The sequence below is a fragment of the Brienomyrus brachyistius genome, chromosome 18, assembly GCF_023856365.1.
Source record: "Brienomyrus brachyistius isolate T26 chromosome 18, BBRACH_0.4, whole genome shotgun sequence".
NCBI classification, from domain to species: domain Eukaryota; kingdom Metazoa; phylum Chordata; class Actinopteri; order Osteoglossiformes; family Mormyridae; genus Brienomyrus; species Brienomyrus brachyistius.
The window spans coordinates 5990373-6015423 of NC_064550.1; positions in this window are offsets into that span (position 1 = coordinate 5990373).

The following is a 25051-nucleotide window of genomic DNA, read 5'->3' on the forward strand; positions in this document are numbered from 1 at the left end:
AACAAGCAAACATGGAGCCATGGTGAAGATGTGAACCCTGGTCCCAGAGGTGTGGAGCAACAGTGCTAACCACTGCAGCACCATGCCATCGCATGTATGCATTTGCTGATGCTAAATTAACCATGCTTACTATATCGCAGTTTACGTTGTAATGGTTTCCAGAAGATGAAAAGGAACCTTTGCATGCAAAGCCAGCTGCTGAAGTTACACATTCACAGCACGGGAATGAGGACTGACACAAGTGAAAACTCTGTTCAAGGGGACAAATTCTTCACATGTGGACTTGGAAAATGTGGCAGAGATGGCAGAAATGGTGCAGCTGAAGAAGTAGAGTAAGATTCCTTGAGGGCACAAAGAATATACAGCACATATACATAAACATATACAGCATGTATATACAGCACAGCAGACCTGCGTATATACAGCACAGCACACCTGCGTATATACAGCACAGCACACCTGCGTATATACAGCACAGCACACCTGCGTATATACAGTACAGCGCACCTGCGTATATACAGCACAGCACACCTGCGTATATACAGCACAGCACACCTGCGTATATACAGCACATCTGCGTATATACAGCACAGCACACCTGCGTATATACAGTACAGCAGACCTGCGTATATACAGCACAGCACACCTGCGTATATACAGCACACCTGCGTATATACAGTACAGCGCACCTACGTATATACAGCACACCTGCGTATATACAGCACAGCACACCTGCGTATATACAGCACAGCACACCTGCGTATATACTGCACAGCACACCTGCACATATACAGCACACCTGCGTATATACAGTACAGCGCACCTGCGTATATACAGTACAGCGCACCTGCGTATATACAGTACAGGACATCTGCGTATATACATCACACCTGCGTATATACAGCACAGCACACCTGCGTATATACAGCACACCTGCGTATATACAGTACAGCACACCTGCGTATATACAGCACAGCACACCTGCGTATATACAGCACAGCACACCTGCGTATATACAGCACAGCACACCTGCGTATATACAGCACACCTGCGTATATACAGCACACCTGCGTATATACAGTACAGCACACCTGCGTATATACAGCACAGCACACCTGCGTATATACAGCACAGCACACCTGCGTATATACAGCACACCTGCGTATATACAGCACACCTGCGTATATACAGCACAGCACACCTGCGTATATACAGCACAGCACACCTGCGTATATACAGCACACCTGCGTATATACAGCACAGCACACCTGCGTATATACAGCACAGCACACCTGCGTATATACGGCACACCTGCGTATATACAGTACAGCACACCTGCGTATATACAGCACACCTGTGTATGTTCAGCAACAAAAGCAAAGAAAAGAAGTGGCTGGTGGGGTCTGTGGGCCGGTCTTTGTCTAGGGGCCAGAGCCACTGTTTGCGAAACATCATCTCAGAAGAACCTGCAGCACAAGGAGCTCGAAGGGTGATCACTGCCCATCAGTCACTGGTGTTGTTTGTATGGTTGTGCTGTTTTATTCTCCCGTGAGTCTTCGCCAAGGGTAGCTTATTGTCCTGGAGCCATGCACACTTCAAATTCAACACATCGATTTTCTTTCTTTTTTTCATTTCAGGGGATCTGTCCATCGGTGTGATGCTGCATCAGCATGGAGGAATGTAGTCCAGCGCGCTTTCTGCCCTGCCACAATATGTATTTCATATTTAGATGTTATAATAAAACAAGAAATTGCTTTTGCTGGCCAACCATAATTTGGGGACTTGGGTTACACAACCAGCCCTTGGAAAGTATAAAAATGTGATCAAACCCAGCTAAACTGTGGTTTCCCTGGATATAGGGGCCCAGTGGAATCATAAAATCACCTTTGTAAGTCTGTAAAAGCCATAACCTTACTAACCCTAACTGTGGCTTTTGTTGGCTAAATCTAATTTTGGGACTGAAGGTGACACAACAGGCCCTTGGACAGTATGAAAAATGTTTTCAAACCCAGCTAAATTGTGATGTCCCTCAATTTGAGGGCCTGGAACTTCAATAAAAAATCCTTTATATGTCTGTAACAGACATAAACTTTCTAAAGCTAATCCTAGCTTTTGTTGGCTAACCTTAATTTGGGGATTTATGGTTACACAGAAGGCCTTTGGAAATTACGAAAAATGATTTTAAACCCAGCTACAATGTGATTTGCCTGGATATGTGGGCAGACAACTATCATAAAAACTCCTTTCGATGTTTGTAAGACCCAAAAGCTGTCTAACACTAACCCGAGCTTTTGTATGCTAACCCCAACACTCATGCACAAACAAGGGAGAAATGTCCCCACAATGACAAAAAAACAGGTTTTTATCACATTGTGGGGACATGTGGTAAAATAAGGTAATATAAACATAATTCACACAAACGCACAAACACACAAACACAGGTGTGCTATTCATATCCTTGTGGGGACTCTCCATTCATTTAAATGGGCATAACCCTAATCTTAACAATGAAATCCGTCCTCCTGTTACATGTCGATTAGCTGTTTGGCCGATGATGCAAGCCTTTACATTAAAAATATATATACAAATGTTTTTTAAAAATGTATGTTTCTATTACTTATAATTCTTTAATAAATTTAACTTGAGAGCGTAACAAACATGTTTTTGTCATCCTTTAAATGATATACTTCATTAAATAAATACATCAGACAATCAAATTACAAGACGATACAATACAATGAGAAAAAAACAATAAAATATCATACTGAAATAGGTTACTGCAACAGACACGATGCAAAAATGTATTTAGGATATGCACAAATCTGAACTGCAAGGTAAAGCCAAAAGACATAACTAGTCCAGATTAATCATCACTGGTCTATTATGGACAGTTACAGTTATAGATTATTAAGGTAAGTATGTAAGCACTGCTACATTCCCCAAAGTAATGTAACAACTGTGAAGGGCTGAGGTCTTTTGTGCTGCTCTCAGCTCCTATAATCTCTTTTGTTCCCTGCTTCTTTTCCTTATTGGGTATTGGTCTTCCTGTCCTTTGTGTCATTGGCCGAGGTCTGAGCCCCTGCAGCCAATGAGTGCTCTCCAGGTGCTATATAAACTGTTTGATGCTGCACTTCAAGTCCTTTGGCCATTCTGGGTTTTTCCACCATGTTTGTGCTCTCTGTCAGGCTGGTATTCTACTGGTTAGGTCAGGTTTCATGTGTTTCCTGTAGCTGCTGGTCACTCAGACACTGACTCACCCTTTGTGTCCTTGTTTTTCTGTTACCTCTGCCAGAAAAAGCTTGAAGGGGAGAACCTGCCATTTTAGTTTGACTAATACTGTATTTTTCCCCTCTGTTTTACCTTGAGTTGTTAGCAAATTGAGTTGTATGTTTGCAAGCTCTATTTTGTAAGTTAGTTAGTTCATGGTCATTTTTGTTCCAGCTTAGAGCTGTTTTGTTTCTTGTGTTGGCCTTGGCTCTCCCTGAAGTCCACTAATGCTTTCTCTGAAACACCATGGCAATAACAAGCAATTTCAACTGATCCAGTCAGTCTTCTCATCTACTCCATCTACTGCAATGTTGCTCCCCTTACCTATAGGGTTATGCTTGGGGATGTAACAACAACATTATATGTACAAAAACTTGAAAATATGATGTTAGTTGGCAGTAATATGACAACATTTTATGTAATCTATCACTTAGTTAGGATGTGTTTGGGGTTGGATGGTCAGCAAAATGATTTCATTCCTGGGCCCTTTAACAACGCCCTTCGTACCCAACTCCTCCAGCAGGTTTCTGTGACTATATGTTATATATGAGCAACACAGAATATAATAATTTGTGAAAAAAGGGAAGCACTCGGTGTGGATTTAAATATTTGCAATTCCAAGGGGAATTTTAGGGAGAAATGCCTCAAATACACGCACACACACCTTGTGTTAAATAATGAATACCTCCAAATTTTCATACGCACAATGCAGATACATAAACGGGTGGTAACAGACATACCAAGGCTGCCATTTATTCTGCCTCTATGCCTCTGTCTGGCTCCTGCTACCTTCACCAAAGGAGGCCTCCCTGACTTTAGAGTAGGCCTGCAACGAGGAGGACCTTCATGTTTTTCACAATGTCTTCCCTCGGCTGGGTGCTGTCTCCCGTTCACTCTCACAAGTGTGACAATAAAGTTCTTCTTTATGACACTTTTTTTTTTTTTTGTTCTGCTAGGACACAAGACTCCACTGACTCCACTGCAGAACATTCTACTGCGAATCTGAGGAAAGGGGATGCTGCTCTGAATTGCCCCTCATTTGTATACTGTGGAAAAAAGTATCAATTTGTACCTTTGAAGGTACAATTAATTATGACCGGTGCTTGTACCCTCAAGCGTCAATTATACAGTAGCTGTAGGTTAATGTACCTTTTAGTCTAAGTTATGGTACAGAAATGGACTCTGAGGTACATGCTTGTACCATTACAGATATATTAATGTTTATACCATAGGGAACAACTGTGTACCTGGTTTCTTTCTGCCAGTGTAGTCGACAGAAGCTCAGCTGGCTGACGTTTCTCTGGCGCTAAGCAGGAACGGCAAAGGAAAAAATAAAGTCATCATTTGATAAGACAGCTTGGTTATACACAAGTGAAACCTGACTGTCTCAGACGCGTCAGGCTGGAGAACGGCCTCTTAGATTGTGCTGCTAACAAAGTAGCGATGGTGTATCCTGCCATTAGCACGTTGCTTCAGCTGTTAGAGAACCCGAAATCATACTTCAGCAAGCAAGGGACCTTAATGAAGTTATTCCCACATGCCTCTACACCCTGGATCCAGAATGTGTGGATTCAGAGCTGGGCAGGTTTAGCTGACAAAAATTGAAACTGAAATTATGAGTGGATGTCTAGGTAACAAACTTTCCTGCTTGCAATTGAGTTTTATGCTTCTTTGGACAACGACTTGGTATCTGATGCTGCCTGAATTTCTTTTGTAAATGGTGTATATCCTGTACTATCATTTTTAAATAGCACCTAGGAATATCTCTTTTTCACTTTATGATAAAACATACATGGGTGTATGGGGAAATAATGGAACAGACTCCGGAAATACATGTAAAGTGCAGCTAAGGTGAATGTGAACTAATTATGTTTCCCATTTGATCTTTAAAAAACATTTTAAACAAGAAAATTCTACATTTTTTAAATTGCATTGCAGATTATCCTCAAGGCAGGTCTCTCTACCTCCAGCATTAATATCAGAGCAAAACATGGACCAGGTGTCTCATTTTAACCAAAGAACTTTTGCAAAAAGAAAAGAAAACATCTGAAAAGGCCTGAACGAAAATATTCCATGGCAAGAACTTTACAACCTAAATTTATGCTGGGTGAATTGACTTGGGCTGAATTGGCCAGGAACAATAAAGGTGTCATGGACTGATATGGGAAATTGCACCTATAATATGTGCATGTGGGCACATGTCAGCGTCTGGCTGCTAAACTGCATAGCAGTGCCAGTGACTTGTGGTTGCAGTTTAATATAACTGGTTTGTTACTCATCGTCTATCCACATCTCAAACAGCGCAGCGTAATTGTTGTTCTTTGACTTTCTTTTCTATCTTGGAAGCATCTATTGTCTGACCGTTAGGATTTTGCAGAGCCTCATTTGTTAAATGAACTCCAGGATATGGGGAGGTTTGACTCATCTGACGTGGGAGCCTCGACCAATCAGCCAGCCTGTGATAAGGAGCGACCGCCACTTGGCCAGGTAGTGCTGCATCTGCAAAGGGGCTTCAGTGAAACTGCGATTACCTGAGTTCAATTACCAGTCCTGCATTCTTAATGAGATTCAGCTGAACTCAAGCTCACTCTGAAAATCTCTCGTACCCAGGGTATCAGTTCAAGTGATTGGCGACAGCTTGTTTGCAATTATGATGATGGGGGGCTGGAGGTGGTGTGTGTGTGTGTGTGTGTGTGTGTGTGTGTGTGTGTGTGTGTGTGTGTGTGTGTGTGTGGGTCTGGGGGGGGGGGTGGTTTGCTGGGGTTTGTTGAAAGTCCTCTCACATATAGAGTTGTTTTGCTTTTTATTTATCAAACTGCATGTGTTGTAGGAAAGAACTGCATGTGTGTACAATACACGGGAGACTAATTAAAGCACAGGAAGGCGTCATTTCCACAAGCCATCAGCGTACAGGACTCTGCTAGTCTGAAAAATAGCAGTTCTCATCAGGTCAACTTTCTGTGAATCTCATCGTTTAATTTATTTTTATTATGTGTCACACAGCACAAGTTTCAGACAAAAGAGACCTTAAGAGGGGAAGATAAGCATCCATTCATCTGTTATATGGAGTAATGGTGGTTAAAAATGTGGTTATAAAGTATCAATTCTACATAGTTATGACATCATAACATATCTATGCAAGTGTGCTGTCTTAATATAAGAGTAATATTTCATATATCTACACCAGGTGCTTCACCATTTTTACTTATAAATATTGCAAGGATGTATTCAGTATTCAGGTGTCTATGATATCTGTTGGTTTTGAAGCTTGATGAAAGCTCATTTTCGAATAGGCGCTGGATGAATCTTAAACCACAGCTAATGCATATGGATGTCCCGCAATGTGAGATGGGCCTCTTCCAGCAGCAAACGTTATTGACTGCAACCTTGTGATAAAGTGGAAAAGAACATTTTAAGAAGGTCGACTGTAAACTTTATGCGTAATTTTACATAAAAACCATATATGTCGCAGTCAATTTTGATAGTATTATTATTACTAAGAAATGACAATAATTCATCAAGGAATATTGTAATAGATTTTTGAAGTGTTTACTTTTCATTTCTTCGTTGTAGGCATTGTATATGTATAAATATGTATATTTTTGTTCTGTACGTGAAGCTGTGTCATAATAACGAAACTGACTTCCAAATGTACTGTACCTATATCTGCATATTAGCAATGTTATCAATCCCTCTAAGGGCTTCATTTTTAAACTATGCATATGTGACAGGATAATAAGTTCAGATATTTGGGAAGATGACAGCATAGAATCCCTGCTCCTCCAGATTGAGAGGAGTGAGCTCAGCTGCTTTGGAGCGTCTGGGTGACTTACAAGCTACATCGTCCAGCTGGCTTGGAAACATCTAGGGATTCCCTCAGAACAATTCATTGGCTATGGAGAAGGATGCAGGCTGCCACCGGTACCTTCACTAGGAAAACTGATTCATGATGATGATCGACGACGACGACGACGATGATGATGATGATGATCCTTCTCGCAGAGCACTACGAAACATTGATGGGTGGTTGCTTTCAGAATGATAATAGCATCCTGCAATATTTCATAGTCGGGTTTTTTCCTGGGTGAAGAATTAGGAACACTTTAATGACTGAGGGAAATGCATTGCTGACAATTTACAGACAATCCAAGGTTGCATTTTTCAGAACTCCTCAGGCTGAGAAGCATGTCTTTAAAACTCTGCAACTCAATAACACCGATTAAGGAAATGATAAGTTACTCCATACAGATGCAGAATGAAATTGCTGAGCTACAGCTCCTTAATAGATTAATCAATTCCATCCTTTCTGTCTGGGGTATCTGGAGTAATTCATTCTACCTCAGACCAGTTGCCCCAATATTAGAGGAAGACTCAGTCATTGACAAGGGAACACAGACCACTCTAGATTATCTGCATTATTAATGGAAAACTCTTTTAATGGGTAATTACTTGAAACAGTGTGCTTAGATTTATAGTCTGCTGTTAGAAATTAGTTGTAGTTATTACATAACAAGTAATTTCTATACATTTTAATAATAAAAATCCATGATCAGCTAGTAAGGAAAAAAGAGATGGAGAGATGGAGAAATTAATTTCTGTTACTGACGCAGTATGGTGCTTGTTCTTAAGATACACAGTTGTGTATCTTTTCATGTATAACAGAAAAATTATTAGAAGTACAGTTTTCTTTTTATCCCAAAGCCCAATTGCCAGTTTTCATGCTGCTAATTATCACAGTATTTTCCCCTTCTGTATTTAAAGGAAAAGCTTTTCCAGTTAGAATTTTTAGTATATTTGAGAGTGTGGGAAGGTTTCAGAACTTTCAGCTAAGCATTTATGCTTTCAGACATTCCATGTTTGTGGGCTTTGTTCCAACCCCAGCCCAGTGTGTATGTCTGTATCTGTGTATGGGTAGCTGTGTGTCGCATGCATCCTTCCCTGTGTTTATGCAGGCGTCCATGGTGTGCTCTTGTTTCTCATCTCAGTTCAAAGACATGTGGTTTTGGTGAACTGGAATTGCCCAGATTGGTAACCCATAGTCGTCCGTCTCCTGATTTGTACTTTATGTTTCCTAGGATTGGCTCCAGGCTCAAAACAAACCTGTACTAGAAAGGTGCTTATAGAACATTGATTTATGGATGGATATACACATGCTACAAATTAGTAATACCCAGGGATGGGAACAAGTCACTCTTTGGTGAGTCCGAGTCAAGTCTCAAGTCAAAACATTGCAAGTCTAAATCAAGTCTCAAGTTATGTGCCCTCAAATCCTCAAGTCGAGTCTACGTCTTTCCATCATTTTTGCTTTGTGAGTCAAGTCCAAGTCAAGCTGTGATTCATGTAATTTGAGTCCCAGCCTATGTCATTTTACCTTTATTGATTAAAACTTACTGCAGCAAAAACCCACCACAGTACATTGTAGGTGAACTCCTTTATAGGCAGAGATAGGTTGAATTGAGAATCTCCACTCTATCATGATTGGTCACATATAGTTTTTACGTCTGTGTATATGCAATGAGTGGTGCATCTTTCCAACAAACTATCGCAGGAAACCATGCATTCTGCCAAATAAAAATGCAGACAGCGGAGAATTAATATACTCAGAAATTATAAAATGAACATTATGATATGCAGAAGGAGGACTATAACCTCAAGTCTTCTTGAGTCATCAGCCTCAAGTCATCAGCCCTCATGTCCAAGTTGAGTCCAAGTCTTTCCATCCATTTTGCTGAGTCGAGTCAAAAGTAATCAAATTTATGATGAGTCGAGTTGCATGTCAGTGACTGAAGTCCTCCCCATTTGGTAATACCTTATACATATTACAGTCGCGGAAAAAAATAAGAGACCACAGCACAATTCTTTGTTTCACCCATTTCTCAATTTATTCTTCTGCAATCTGCATCCTGTTTCTTCTCTGTTTCTCATTAATGACGGGCTTCTTCCTTCCTTTTATGGGACCTTAGTCCTGCTTCTAGGAGCCTGATATGTTTTCTATTCCTTTTGAAGGTCCCTTGATGTCATCCTTCGATTCATGAGAAACTGTCAGATAATTTAACGGCCATCTCTGGCATTAGACTGAGCTTCCGCCTTTTACATGGCTGGATGTTGGTCATTCCCAGTGTCACCTGCTTTTGTTTGTGTCCTGCTGTCTTAGAAAGTTTGAACCTGAAAGTATCTTACTGCTCAGCGTAGCCTTCTGCCAGCAGAACCACAATTAAACCAGGATTTAAAAATGCAGACTTGTTTAAAAATATAGAGCGGTCTCTGAATTTTTTCTATGGCTGTATATATAATTTTATATGTTATAAATATCATTATACATATTTTTTCTGGGGTTGCAATATTTCAATAGTTTTCATTGTCATGAGCCGGTCTAAGATCAGGAAGTATCACAAAGGAGAGTGACAATGTATGACAGTAACTATATGTATTTATCCATTAAATGTGGAGATATGAGGTGACCAACTGGCAATATGTTAAAGATTATATCAAATACAAAATACTAATCAGATGGTATAATGAAACATTGAGCCAATACTAGAACCACACAAACAAACAGCAGCAACATATACATGCTTTGTGAACGACAACCAGACTCAGAAACTAACAATTACGTCAGTCAAGAAACGGAACTCTGCCGTTGCTCCACACTGTCACATCAGTCTCCCTTTTAAAAGGCTGTCTTCCTGGTGAGACCCAATTGGACAAGCTTCCATTGATGACATGGATTTGCAGTTGCACGATCAATAGCAGTCATGCGGAGAAGACTGACATTTTCACCGCTAATCCTAGCAAAGGTCATAACATCCCGTTTGGCAAGAGTTATTGCAATGTATATAGATCTAGGCAAAGCACTTAAGATGTTCAGTACAGTGCATTGTTTCCATAGAGAAATAAATCATTATTTGTTTATGCATTTGTTCATTTGTGTGTAGCGTTATTTAGTTACCAGATCAATGTTTTGTTTGTACTTTTCACACAAAACACGTAACTAAAGCTAAAACCTGAAATGTTTCAAATGACAATTAATAATCTTCAGAAAAGACTAAATCAGAAATTAGACCCACTGCTCTGTAACTCAGGTGAAAGAAATTGCCTTACCACAGAAGCTTATGTCACTTACAATTGTGCATCGGTGTAAAAGCTACCAGTCTTTGTAGGGATTATTTGTGGATCCCAAAAGGAAAGGCATGAAAGTGAAGCTGAAATGATATCCTAAAGTTGGAGATAAAGTTAAACAAATACATTGAGAGGCTGCAAAATAATATGCAAGGTTATGAATACCTCTGTGAGCACTTCTCATAACTCACCATTTGAACAAGCAATCATATGAAATAAGCTACTCAGAAGCTAGAAATTACTCTACAAGAGCTGCTGGGTTTTGGTGACAGACGTACAGTACTGAAAGGCTACATCAGGCCTCAAGAACTCTTAATGCTGACCTGGATGCCACAGTGACATAAAAAAAACCTCTAAGTTAAAAAAGAAATATCGCAAAGCCCATTTGAAGTTTACCAGACACTAATGTGATCCAGACTACTTGTCAAAATATGTGGGAAGAGCTGTTATTTTCTGATGAGTCCAAGACACAAGCAGTCTCAGGGTCACTCAGACATTAAGTGGCTGGAGACTGAAAACGTTTTATCTTTTCTGTCTGCAGACATATGATTAATTGATTGATGAAGCTTTATTAATCTCATTTTGCAATAAAATAACAACTAAGCAACATAATGTGTGTATTATTTCTAAGCCAGTCATTTCTAAAAATATTTGAAAGGTGTAGATGCAAGGCACTACATACACCGATCAGTCATAACCACTGACAGATGAAGGGAATAACATTGATTATCTCATTACAATGGCACATGTCATGGGTACCAATTAATGTCAGGCGAGGCAACAGTCAGTTCTTGAAGTTGCTGTGTTGGTAAAATGGGCAAGAATAAGGTGACTCTGACTAGGGCCGAATTCTGATGGCTAGATGGTCAGAGTATCTCTAAAACAGCAGGTCTTGTGTAGCGTTCTCAGTATGCAGTGGTCAGTACCTACTAAAAGTGGTCCAAGGGAGTTCAACCAGTGAACCAGCGATATGGGCATGGTCGCCAAAAGCTCACTGATGCGCGAGGGGAAAGCACTGGGGACAGAACAGACCTGGAAAACAACGGGAGACAGGATAGCCAGGGACACCTGCTGGTCAAACGGGGAGATGACTGACTGAATGGAGAGCAAGTCTGGCAACGAGGATGCACTCTAAGAAGGAGGCAAGCCGGTGGAGGTAGTGGGATTCTCTGGGCGATGTTCTGCTGGGAACCTTTGACTCCTAATGTTGATATGGATGTTGAGAATCCGTAAACATCCCACCTCCTGAGATCGCCAGTGATTTAAATCTATGGCTAAGCCCCTTCCCAGCAGTTGGTGTGTGCAGAGGTTGCGTTAGACGTTCTCATTGTCCATCAGTATCATAAAAATTCCATCATAATGTGTTATTGAACATTATTATCATTTTGATGATTTAATGATAATAAATTTTTAAATATCATTTCCTTCACGGTTTCATTTTAAAATAATTAACATATAGAACAAGTTTATAGACAGAGATGAACATAACTGATGAACATTCACCTTTAAAATTGATACATTTGACAATTGATTGTAAAAGCACAAATGCGTACTTATTTTATGTGCATTTCTGTGCTATGACTTGAAAGTGCCTTGCATTTTAAGCAGTATACCACAAATGAAGTAGAGTTAGCATATACAGATTAAAATGCATTATATGTTGTTTTCGTATCAGCGCAAATGCATAAAATAAGTACGCATTTACACCGTTACCACAATCGATTGTCGCACGTATCGTATTTAACTTTTTTTTTTTTAACTTGCGTAGCAGTTATGTCCATCCCTGCTTGCGGTTTATGCATTTATAAGGGCATGTAGAGAAAAGATGAACAGAAAGACAGAAACTGTGAATGCTAAATGAGTATAGGAGAGGCAAACAAAGCTCATAGGTCAAACACAGGTAACTTCATATGAAACACCACCGTTACCCCAAGACAATGAACACCATGTCGTTTTGTTAGTTGTTCGGAGAATCAATCTGCATCAAAATGGGACACAGCCTTTTATTTATTTATAGGTTCACAACATGTCGATAATTCATAATTAAAAGTTTCTAAAGGATAAAAAACAATGTAAGGTTATTCCACTGGCAAGTTTCACGAACCGCAACCAGCAATATTAGACAACATATTGTGGTTGTCAAGGGAATTTTTAGATGTAGAAATATGAGACACAAGCAACAAGGTATTAATGCATTAAATGTAATTGAGGTACAAAAATAACTCAATGTGTCTCTGTGCAGCTCAGAATTCATTCTGTTGCTTTTAGCAGCAGCCACCTCATGGAAATACTGAAAGGAACCAGTTCCAGTGGTAACAGTGGTAAGTTCCAGTGTACATGCCAAAGCCTTTTCACTGCCACCATCACGTCTCACTGGGGAAGTGGTATTCTTAGGATCATGAGATGGTCACTTTCTTTCCCCATATTGATATCGTTCCATCGCTCTGGTGCAGGTGAAACTCATCTTTCCACATGACGTTGAAAAACTGAAGAGATTGCTTGATATCCGTCTCAGCAATCTGTAACCTGGCATTTATGTTCTTGAACTTTACCAGTTGTTTCCATCTTGTGGTATAATCTAAATTTATACCTTGCCATTTTTTTTTATGGTTGTCTTGGAGATGGCTGCACCTACGTCCTGCCGAGTGTTTTTCTCTGACTGACCATTGATAAGGGGATTTTCTTTGTAAGTGAAATTATTATTGTCTCATCCACTGCACAGTAGTCTTGTCAAGGACCCGAAGGGCTCGGGCACGGGAGCAGGGCATGGTGCAGGCAGGAAGGTGCAGAACCCACTGGCGGCTCACAGGACGAACAGGATTTATTAACAGAAAACACTAGGAACAGTAAAAACACAAAATGGACCACAAGGGGTCAAAAGCAGAAAAACATAGACTAACTACAAATGAGATAGGCAGCTTGCAAGTCACACAACATTCAACATCCATCACATACACAACACAATGAGCCACTGGGGAACTGAACTCAGGCAGCAACATAAATACAAAAAACTGAACAGGTTAACGACAAGCAGGAGTGAGACATAGACAATTAACCAGTCCGGGAGGGTGCAGGGCAACGAGTAATCAGACAAACACACAGGCACAGGCACAAGGACAGGCAACAGGTGAAACTCAGAATTACTCAGAAACTAAACAGGGGAACTAGGAACTGACGAAAAAAACAAGGAAAACAGAATCTAATACTGGAGAAATAAGAAAGACAAGTAAAACCAACCAAGGCACTAAGCAAGAAACCAAAACAGAAAATAAACCACGATATATATATATATATATATATATATATATATATATATATATATATATATATATATATATATATATATATATATATATATATATATATATATATATATATATATATATATACACACACAACAAGTGGAGCATGTGGCTGCCTATTATCTCCTCTGTTGTGTGTTTGAATCCTGTCTCCTCTGTTTTTGTATTTTGTTCACTAATGTTTCATTGGTATCATTTTTTTTTATATATATATATATATATAATAGAGGGATGGGGCGGCATGGTGGTGCAGTGGTTAGCATTGTTGCCTCACACCTCTGGGACCCGGGTTCGAGTCTCTGCCTGGGTCACATGTGTGTGGAGTTTGCATGTTCTCCCCATGTCATCGTGGGGTTTCCTCCGGGTACTCCAGTTTCCCCCCACAGTCCAAAAACATGCTGAGGCTAATTGGACTTGCTAAATTACCTGTAGGAATGCATGTGAGAGTGGATGGTGTGTGAGTGTGCCCTGCGATGGGCTGGCCCCCCATCCTGGGTTGTTCCCAGCCTCGTGCCCATTGCTTCCGGGATAGGCTCCAGACCCCCTGCGACCCAGTAGGATAAGCGGTTTGGAAAATGGATGGATGGATTTTTAAAATTTGGTTATAATCAATAGTTTATAGAAGTATGAGAGGACCATACAATTATTTACGCCTAATACTGTAAATATTTACATAGAATGAAAGGAAGGCTTTGCATTTTTATTATGACTGTAGTTCATAGCCTTAAATCACATGTGACAATGTTCACTTTATGCAGTTTGGGATTCCTTCACTTCAAAGCCATCGTGATGATGTACAAGGCCAAAGTGTCTGTCCAGATAGGAGGGGACTGCACTGTAAGTAACAAACTGATAAATATTTTAAATAAGCATATGGTTTAAACAATATAGTTATTCTTTACTGTCAGCTAATTTCTGTCTAATGGGAGGCATAATGACAGCAATTGTAACTTTGTCAAAATGAAAAATGATTATTTTGCATCATACAAAGGTTGCCTGGATGCAGTGACAGCATGATGCAATTTATTTTTATTCTATGAAAACTTCTTGTTTATTTTACTGTAAACATTTTCATGTATGCTGAGTTGCATCACTGCCACACACACTCACACACAATGGGAGATTTAGAGATATCACGTCATCCAGCTGCATGTCTTTGGACTGTGCAAGCAAACCCACATAGCTGTAAGTTAATAAGACCAGTTTGGTCGCCTTTAATTATTTATCCTGCTTAGAGACATGGGGCAGGGCCGGTGCGTGCGGGGGGATTGGAGCCCATGCTAGATAGCACTCTATTGGATGGCAGGACGCACACACAGTCACACACTATAGGCAGAGATGCAAACTGGCCCAGCTGCATGCCTTTGGAATGCGGGAGGAAACCCAAAGGGATAATTATGTAACATGATGTAAGCAGACGTCCCACACTCTTAAGGGAGATGGGTGAAGTAGATAAGTGAGGACACCCCCAATGCAACCCCCCCCTCCCCCCCCCGGGACAAAAAGAGAGGAAACATAACAAGAAGAAAACTGTGTAACTATGATAAACATGTTAGAAACGACACTGCAAATACATCTACTGGTGCTTCGGGACACATATTCAGTGATGTTCCTGGACGCATCTGATGTTTCAGGTCTTTCAGCATCATACCTCCTCTAGGTGACCCTCATGGAGCTGATCAGATCCAAGGTTGCATCCAGATGGCTGGCTGCTCTGACCCCATGGCTTACCTGCCTTGAACCGCAGTCATCTTGAGGCTCTCTTTGCCACTTCACTGCTGTTGTGGATGCTTCTCCTTCTCCTCTCTCCCTCAGTGCCCCAATAACTGAAGACTCTCATTTGAGATCAGGTCGCAAAATCCCTGCATCCCACCCCTACTGGGAGACGCTTTGCTTTCCAGACTGCTGGCAGTCTCTGACATGTCCTGTATATTTGGAGAGTTTCTTTTCAAAAGCCTCCTACCAAGGACTGTCAGCCACAGCAGCACGACTTGCCTGCTGGATTCAGACTTGAGGACCATGTCCAGTTGCAGTGGGGTGGTCACAATCTGAATGGGGAACTTCAGTTGCTGTTCTAGGTTCACCAACAGTTGTCAATCACTAGCAGTGGCCAGAGTGACTGCAAATGTTTTTTGTGGAGGGTTTGGGCTGCTGCCCAGCCCTAACAAAGGCGATAGCCTGTTTGGGAAGGGAGGGCGGTACTCTTGGCCCACTCGGGTCCTGTGCTGGTGGCTTCAGCAATGGTCTCCAGGACTTGGTCGTGCCTTTATCTGTATCTTCCCTCTCCAAGTGCCAGACTATCTAATCGTTAATGTAACTGTTACAAACATATTAGACATATTAGAAACAAGCTTAATGACTATTGAGAAAATTTGGCTCTGAACTCTCTCTGCTAAGAATGTATTTCTGTTTAACTGATCTTGTATTGTGATGTGGTTTGCTTGGCAGATTTAGTGAAGCATGTCAGAAGGTTCAAGGTTATAACAGTCAGTGTCAATGAATTCGTTAATTTTGCAAGACGTTATATTCCCTAGTGATATGTAATACAAATGACTTCTGAATATCCTCTTTCATGCTGAATGCCCTTTTAACATCGCAATTAGAATTTGTTTCATCAACTTCTACAGCTCTGTGAATCTCAATCTCATCTACCCTGTGCTCACAGATTTTACTTTGGACAGCTTCCCCCAAAACTCATCAACTAGTCAACATCTGTGGTCAGGCTCAAACCCTTCCAGGATAGTTGAGACATAATCCAAAAATTCAGACATTCATCTCCCCTTAAAAGAATGGGAGATCTTTCAGCCAAAGTCACAATCTGCTTTGGACTTATCCTGGATCTCTGTGATGACCACTGAGAGATATCGCCCAATCTGGCCTGTTCTTGGGAACTTCGGCAAAATTTTTGAAAGGTTCTCATGTAGAATGTTCCGGCATCTTTGAAGAAATGCTGTGTCATATGAAGGGGATCTTTTGTGCTTCCTCAGTTACTAACTACCTCCTTGCCAGATATCCAGTGAAAAGCTCTTTATCTGGGCAATGAATGTCAGGGCTCCTCACATCTATATGCTAAATGTTTTCTTCTCTCAGTACCTTTGGTAGAATACGCCTGCTTGCTATGTCACACAGACTCTCTCCTACACTCTCATCCAATTTGTGGAGAATAGGTGCCTTCTTTGAGAAATTGAATAGAATTTCTCAAAGTACTGTGTGACATTTCTCAAAGTATTGTGTGGCAAAAAGCATGCGTATATTTTCAGCTGGGTTTTTTCAGCATTGTCTGAATATGAAATGACTGCTGACTCTCTCTCACTCTTTGACTCAAAGTATGAAAGAAAGGCTGGCCATTGGTAAGCAGGGGGTACAAACCAGTTCCTAAAGAGTGCCGCGTTTAGGGCTCTGCTTTCACAATCTCTTCTGACCAGAATGACAGAACTCTTGAAACTGTAATTAGGTCTTACCTAGTAACTTTAAAAGATGTCAATGAGAAGCTCTTCAGATGACAGTGAGAGCTCCTTAGCAGAAGTGTTGGCATAAATTCTAAGAAGGTGTATTGGCCAGCCAATACTGTAAAAATCCTTGATAACACACAGTTGTTTCTGCCAATCCTCAGATTACAGTTGTCACCACTAAACCCTATACAATTATGCCATTCAAGCATTTCTTACGCATAGATGATGAAATGCTATTGAATATGTTTCCAGCACCGTATGCTGGCAGATCTACAAATCCAACTGTGACTTAGTCTTGGACTTCATCATCATACCGCTCTAGTTTAGCACATTCCTTTTCACACATGACATCATTATTCTCATCAACCTTAATACTGTATGGCATTTTCTTTGGTCCCAGTGTAAAGAGCAATCAGTCTCTAATGCTATTCCTGACTATTGCTGCTGTCTTGGTTGATAAGCAGCCATAATCTTTGGCTATTTCAGAATCGGGAAACATTTTCCTAAATAGCTCTCCTTTATGTTTGTAACGTACACCTCTGCTCCTGCCACAGTCTCTGTCAGACTTTTCCTGTCTACTGAAAATAAACTTTGAGATACTCCAGCATCCCTCCATGCACTTGACCTCTCTAACATGCTGTTCTGCCTGAAAAAATAAAGCAACGCTTCAGATGTAAGCTATCCTTCATATCATCACCTTATGTAATACTTCTGTGAGTTTTGTCTGTGACTTTTTCTATAACGTACCATGGACATTCGCACCAATACTTACCACCTACGTAGGCTTAAAAGACTTAGGGCCCTATGGTACTGGGTTCATCAGACTGAAGAGCTCTGTGAAGTTTAATGGAAAATCTCTGTTACGACGGTACAATGAGCTGAGAGGTGGGTTCTAATCATGGGTAAACTTTAGCGTCTTCTGAAGAAATGTGTGTTTTACATTTTCTTTGTTTTGGTGGCTCTCCCATCACTCGGCTTAACACCCATTGACTAGGCTACAACTTAGGAAATGAATAAAATTCATAAAGACGTCAAAAAAGTTCAAACGTAAAGTGTGCCTGCAAATGAAAACGACCGGTTTAGTTACCAAGCACGAATCAGGTCGCTCTCTCTCTCTCGAGCACTTTTAGCAAATGTCAGGGAGGTTCTGACAATGAGACTCTGGAAGCTTCTAGCAGAGATGGGCCACCGTGCCACTTATATTACTAAAGTATTGATCAAAAGACACAAATCGCGTTCATTACAACCATATGTCGATGTGCATGTGTAGGGCTGCTGATGATTACAAATGAGTAGTGAAGTTAGTAAGCAGCATAATTACAGACTGTATTCATTTACTGTAACCAGCAGCTTCTACATAATTTTGCCTCTGTCTTCAGATTCTCCTCTTCCCTGTTCCCCTCGCTAAATCCAGTATCCTTCCTTCCCAGCACCTGTCACTATGTTCCCATCTCACAATAACCTGGTAAGAGCCAGAAAGCTTACTTGGCACTCTTCGGTGAGTGAAATCCAGACAGTTTGTCAGAGTGTAATTTTTGCAGGATCATGTTGAAGTCATTATATAAAGTGAGTAATTAAGTGACTGAGAAAGTAAAAAATGGCCCTGGAAAAAAAAATCAAACATTAATAAGGAAAGTAGCAGATAATTCACAATAAATTATCCCTCATCATCAAATAAATTCCTGCCTGTTTGGCTCCATAAATACTATTTAGCTTGAATCTGCTTAAAGACTTTTTTTTTGTTATAATACCTAACAAAAACTGAGTTAATTATTACTTTATTTGCAGATTTTATTCATATTTTAATTATGATGATGACCCGAGGTCACAGCTTAAAAAATAGTAAAAACTTTTGTTGAGTTGAGTATCTGACTTTGCGGCTTGCAATTTTACAGTTCTTTATGCATCATACTTACTGTATCGATAAGTACGTGGTCATGATATGGCCAAACTTTTATTAGTCGGGTGACTGCTGTTTCTACCTCCCTTTTGTATCCTACAGAAACTGGCTGGGTAGTGCTGGCTGTAGTGGCATTGACTGAACAGCATTCCCTGCATAGCATGAGAGTTTTGCCAGCGAACCTTGTGAGTAACTGCAAGACCATCTTCCACGGTGCCAGTTTTTCATGTCATGTTGCTGGTTATGTTATCCTACCAGTTATTTTGCATTTCTACCTTTTGTTTTATTCTGCTGTTGATCTGCCAATGCTAGGGTCAGAAATATTGTGTTTGAGGAGAAGTGTGAATGTAGTTTCAATCTTTACCTTGGTTTGCAGTGTATCACAGTGGGGGACCGGGAGAGTGTGCAGTGTTAACTGGTGATATGTGATAACTGCTTCAGTGAATCGCAGTAAATAACAGCATCTGACTACAGTCCATTGTTCCTCTTGCTTTGTTTATAAGTTAAATAAAGTTGCTGTATTCAGTGGTGACTGGCCTGAATGTTGTTTGTTTCAGCAATTGTTTTATGTGTAACTGCATCACTATTGTGTAACAAACGATTCTTGTGTTTTTAGCAGGTTATTTAACAGGTTAATAACTGGGTTTAAGGATGCAGTGTCCCAGTTATTAGCTTTATATTATAAATAATGTTCATTCCATTTTTGCTCCGTGTTTTAGAAACCTAGCTCACCAAATCATTATCATACCCAAATAGTTACCTTGTGTCACAGTCTCTTGTCATTATATGCATACAAATGTAAGCTTTTGCCATCAGTGTTAGACTGTGAACTATGGAGCGTCGCCCCATTTAGCTCATTTACATTCGCAAATGAGTCACTTGTTCTTGGCGGCACCTTGGTGTCGCTGTGGAGGTTTAGGGATGCCGCTGCTGAACTTGATGCTAATAATAATGTGGCAAGGCAGCCTCTCATCTTATCAGACTGTGCTTAGCCAGACAGAAAAATCATTATAATATCAAGCAAATTTTTACAATAATATCATATTTTTTTTTATTGCTGGAGCCTAAAATAAGATTACAAAAAAAACTGTATGGAAATCCACAAGTGATATAGTTAAAGTCTCACATTTTGTATTAAATATGAAATCAATGAGTTTCACATGCAAGGTATAAACATTTTTTTATTTTATTTTTTTTAAACTAATTTTGGGTCGGTGCACAGTATGAGATACATTATAGATCCAGATAAGGTTACTAGGAGTGAAAATATTGGATTGGTGCATCCCAAATTTTATGTAATGATTTTTGTACATCCCTGAGAATTTTGAATTTCCAAATCAGACATATTCCATTAAAGGTTTTCTTTTAAGCTTTAGGTTCTAATGATCAAATAAACTTCTAAAGTCATATAAGCAAGTTAAAAAGCAGGATATAGCTCCTTAATTGTTTAAGAACACATTGTTGCATACTGTTCTTTCTCATGTCCTACAGACTCATCACAAGCATTGTGTTACCCAAACGAAATGCTTGCACGCACCTCCCAGCTCAGGCAGGCCTGCATCAGACAGGTGGCTGTGTCTGTACATATGGAATATCAGCATATGTGACTAAAAATGTACTATAGCTCTAGGGGGGTGTTAGTGTATATGTCCTGTAAGTTTTTATTTGTTCGTGTGAATATTTGTGCTTGGTGTGTATCGTGTGATTGCGCGTCCCCTTCCCTGTGTTGTACAGTATGTGTAATCCTGATGCGCTATCGTTTGTGAGCTTTCCCATCTCATGTGTAACCTCCCCACGTTTGGCTGCCATGTTGGACTTCCCTGTTTGTGTGGTCCTTTTAAGGACTGATATAAAGAGCATCTTTGTGTTAATCCGCTTCTTCTGGTCTCTCCTCGGTTTGCCTGGTGCTTTTGTGTATCCGAGACTACTCTGTCATTGGACATGCTGCCATTCTTTGTTCCCATGACGTCAGACTTCAATGAATTATGTGGCTCGTTTGTATTTCATTTACAGATCGAAATATCAAACCATCAAACCAATTCACATAACCCTAGCTCGTTTAAATGGACATGTAAGGCAATGTGAGGTAGTGACATGTCCTTATAAGGAGTTTGAATATGCTGTCAATGTATGTTCATCATTCAGTGCTCACAAAGCCAGAGAACATCCAAACACTGTTTCCCCGTGATGGTCATTTTCACACTGAGATATCGTTTGTCAAACGGGAAGCTAGCTGTTGATTGGCTAACTCAGATAATTTTCAGTATGAAAAGAAAATGCTCAAATAAATGTTGGTGTAAAACTGTGCTATTATGCCTGTCAAAGTGTGTTAGCTTAGCCATTTCAAAGCCTCTGCTAAAATGACCCCAGTATTTGCAGCCTCCATAGAACAAACCCACATATTTTTTGACACGATCACTAGCACACCTGGTGTAGCTAATCAGTATCTCGCTGACTTTTTTAAACTAATGAAATTCATAACTAAGTAAGCTGGCGATAAAATTCGATAAATGTATGGAATGGTTGACTTTTTGGAGAAGAGAACAAATTCTTACTGTTTTTTTATTGAGTTACTTTTGCACATTTTCAAATGCTGAGTTGTGTTTTTTTGTTCTGAGCAGAAGTACACTTACAGCCCATATAAATATCTTTAAGCATTCTTGACTGCTGAGACTTGTGTGTGTGTGTATATATATATATATATATATATATATATATATATATATATATATATACATATATATACACGTGTCTAGGCAGAAATGGTCCAACATTCATTGCAGCAGGGAAAGAAATCTTAGTTGAAAATGTCCATTACAAGGTTTTGCACGTCAGTCACTACACAAAGTAATATAGCCTTAATTTTGTCACACACACACACACACACACACACGCACATGTAGGGTATACCTATCCTTATGGGGCCCGCTCATTCACTTGTATGGGAGAAATGCTAACGCTAACTATAACCCCCACCCTGCCCTAACCATAACCATAAGTAACCAAGCAAAATACAAGAGTTTTTGCGTTTTAAACTTTTTCAAAGCAGTCACCGATTTTTATAAAATAGAGTGATAGAATCGGATATTTATCACGTTATGGGGACATTGTGTCCCCATAAGGATAGGTATACCCACACACACACACACACACACACACACACACACACACACACACACACAGTAACAGCAGGCTAGAGACCAAATAATCTATAAACTAAACCTACTCAAAAAGAGCTGAGGTCAGAAACACACAACCTGCCCCAGAGATACGATGTTACTCCTTATGATCCTGAGCAAGCATGAAACTTGCCGATGGAAATATAATGTTGAATCGTATTCTCCCCAAATTTAAATTTTATGATTTTGATTGTAGGCCTTATCTGTTGTGTTTTATCTTCCTTGCTGCCACTTACAAAGGGAGACTTTCCTTACTAAAACTCCAGGTTGCCTGTCTCAGTGTGCCTGTCCAGCTGGCATTTGTTTAGTTCTGAATAACCATCATTTAGTTATGAACAACCAATAAATAGAGAAAAATGGAGATGAACTTTATTACCAAATCATATTATAGTGGTTATGGATAATTAAAACAGCATTATTTATTACATGATACACATATCTTGTTTTGAGTATGTGGTTCAGTGGGCTAAAGCTATGTGCCTGTGGATAGAAGATCACTAGCTTGAGCCCAACCTCATCTGCAGGTCCTTCAGCAAGGCCCATAACCCTCAGCTCCCTGGGTGATGCTATGGGTGACTGCCCTTTGTGGTCAGATTGCTCTCTCCTACAGAGTGAAGGTGTAAAGGAAATTTCCCTACGGTAATCAATAAAGTATCAATTATTGCTGTTATTATTACATTGGTTACAGTGCTTATACACTATATAGTCAAAAGTATTTTGGAAACCTTTGGGCTATGAAAAACTACGCAGGGAAGGGAATGGCTCAGAACAACCAGTGAGGTAATAGAGGATGTTTCTGTCAGTTTATACCACCTGTATAAATGGGTTTATTTCCCCAAGTCCTGTTGCACTGTGGTGCTTGGAAAACTTTTAGAACGAATGCGTCGGTTGATTTATTTATTTGCTTGTTTTGTGGTATTTACTTTTGGTGCAGTATTGATTCCATTCTGCCCAATTCCCATAATTCATGAAAAGGAAATTTTATTCCTTGAGTAACCTCAATGAATTCTGACAGCTCACCTCCTGCTTGATCACATGTCAGGCTGTTAAAAACTTTGCATTAACATTTGTGTTGTTTTATCATCACTTTACAGTTTGCATCCATGGTTTTGTCTTCAGTGATTCTTATTGATTGATAATAATAATAATAATAATAATAATAATAATAATAATTATTATTATTATTATTATTATTGTTATTATTATTATTATTATTATGCAATCGTCTGCATTGTATTTAATAATTAAAAAAAATAGCATACTGGAAATGAACGTTACAATGAGACCAAACAGGTTGCTCAGACTGATGACAGTTATATTTCTGGCCTTTTTAATGCACAAACATGGACAGGCAAAAGACAGTCCAGTTATTAATAGAATTTTCCTGCCGACGTCAAGCCAAGCATCAATCCAGCCACGTCCAGACAGGTCCTGCTCCAGCTACCCTGAATACTAAAACAAGACAAACATGCGTTATTTGCTGTTCGTACATTGGAATGCTTCTCTTCACTGAGCCCTTCTTCCTCTCCATAGCTTGTGGGACACAGTACAGGGTCAGCTGACATGCAGCACCCCCGGTGCTGGGGGGTTAGCGCCTCGCTCAAGGGCCCACCCACACGTGACTGTTGTGCCGATGCTGGGGCTCAAACCGGTGATTTTCTGATCTCAGGTATTGAGACTTAGCGCACTGAGTCATACACATTCATACATCATTAACTTTATTAAAGGGGAAATATTGAGAGCAGCCGGTTTCAGTGAAGCGCTTGTAATTTGCACAGTAATTCACCGTACTGGGAGCTTGTTTCCCAACCTGTTTTAGATGTAGAGCTACTTACTGCTCCGGCTTGCGTTCCTGATGTCCTTGTTGTCTGCCTTGTGATTGGAGTCAGATATTTACTCTGTATTCCCTGTCCTGGGATTATGATACACACACACGCATGTACGTATACAAGCAGGAATGCATGCATGTGTGCGCACACACGCACGCACGCACGCACGCATGCATGCACACACACACATGCACACACAAGCACGCACGCACACAAAGTGTGTATGTTTGCTACAACGAGCAGTGGAACATGTGTACCTAATAAAGTGGCCAGTAGGCTTGTGATATCACAGTTGGCCATCCTGTGCACTCTTGTTTGGTTTACTCCAGCTGTGTCTCATCCCTTGTAATTAATTGATTGTTATGGTCCACACCTGCCCACTGTGTACTACTTGTTATCTGTGTATATAAGTGCTCGCCCTCGCCAGCTTTCCTAACTGTCATTGTTGTGTGTCACTGTCTACGTTTGTTTCATGTCTATGCCAGGCTGAACAAAGCTTCCTTTTCTGAAAACCAGTGCCACTGCATGGATCATCGCTCCTTCCTGGTTCCCAGACAGAACGCCAAGAGTGTGATGATCCAAATGAATGAGTGTATCTTTTCAATTCAATGACGCTACAAAAATGTATCAAGTATGAGGCATTATGAGCCATTATGAGGCACTATGATGCATGGCCACAGGCAAAACACTTTCGAGATCTGAGGATAAAACTATTTGAAAGTTAAAAGCTGAAAATTTTAAGATATCCATGAATATGTCTCCTTTGTAAGGCTTTTTCTGCATAAAGGATTGTGATGAAAATCATTTTTCTTTTTAATTATTTGGAATGTAGAGCTCTTGGCTATATTTTTTGACTTATCTATGTTCGTGTGAAGTAGATGATGCTCCATCTGTATTTTCTCACTTTGAGAGTACTTGTCTATAAATGTTGGTGCAGTGTCTGTGGGACGGTTAATGGCATATTAAATGTGAGAAAGACGGCATTATTTTATTCCTGTGGACA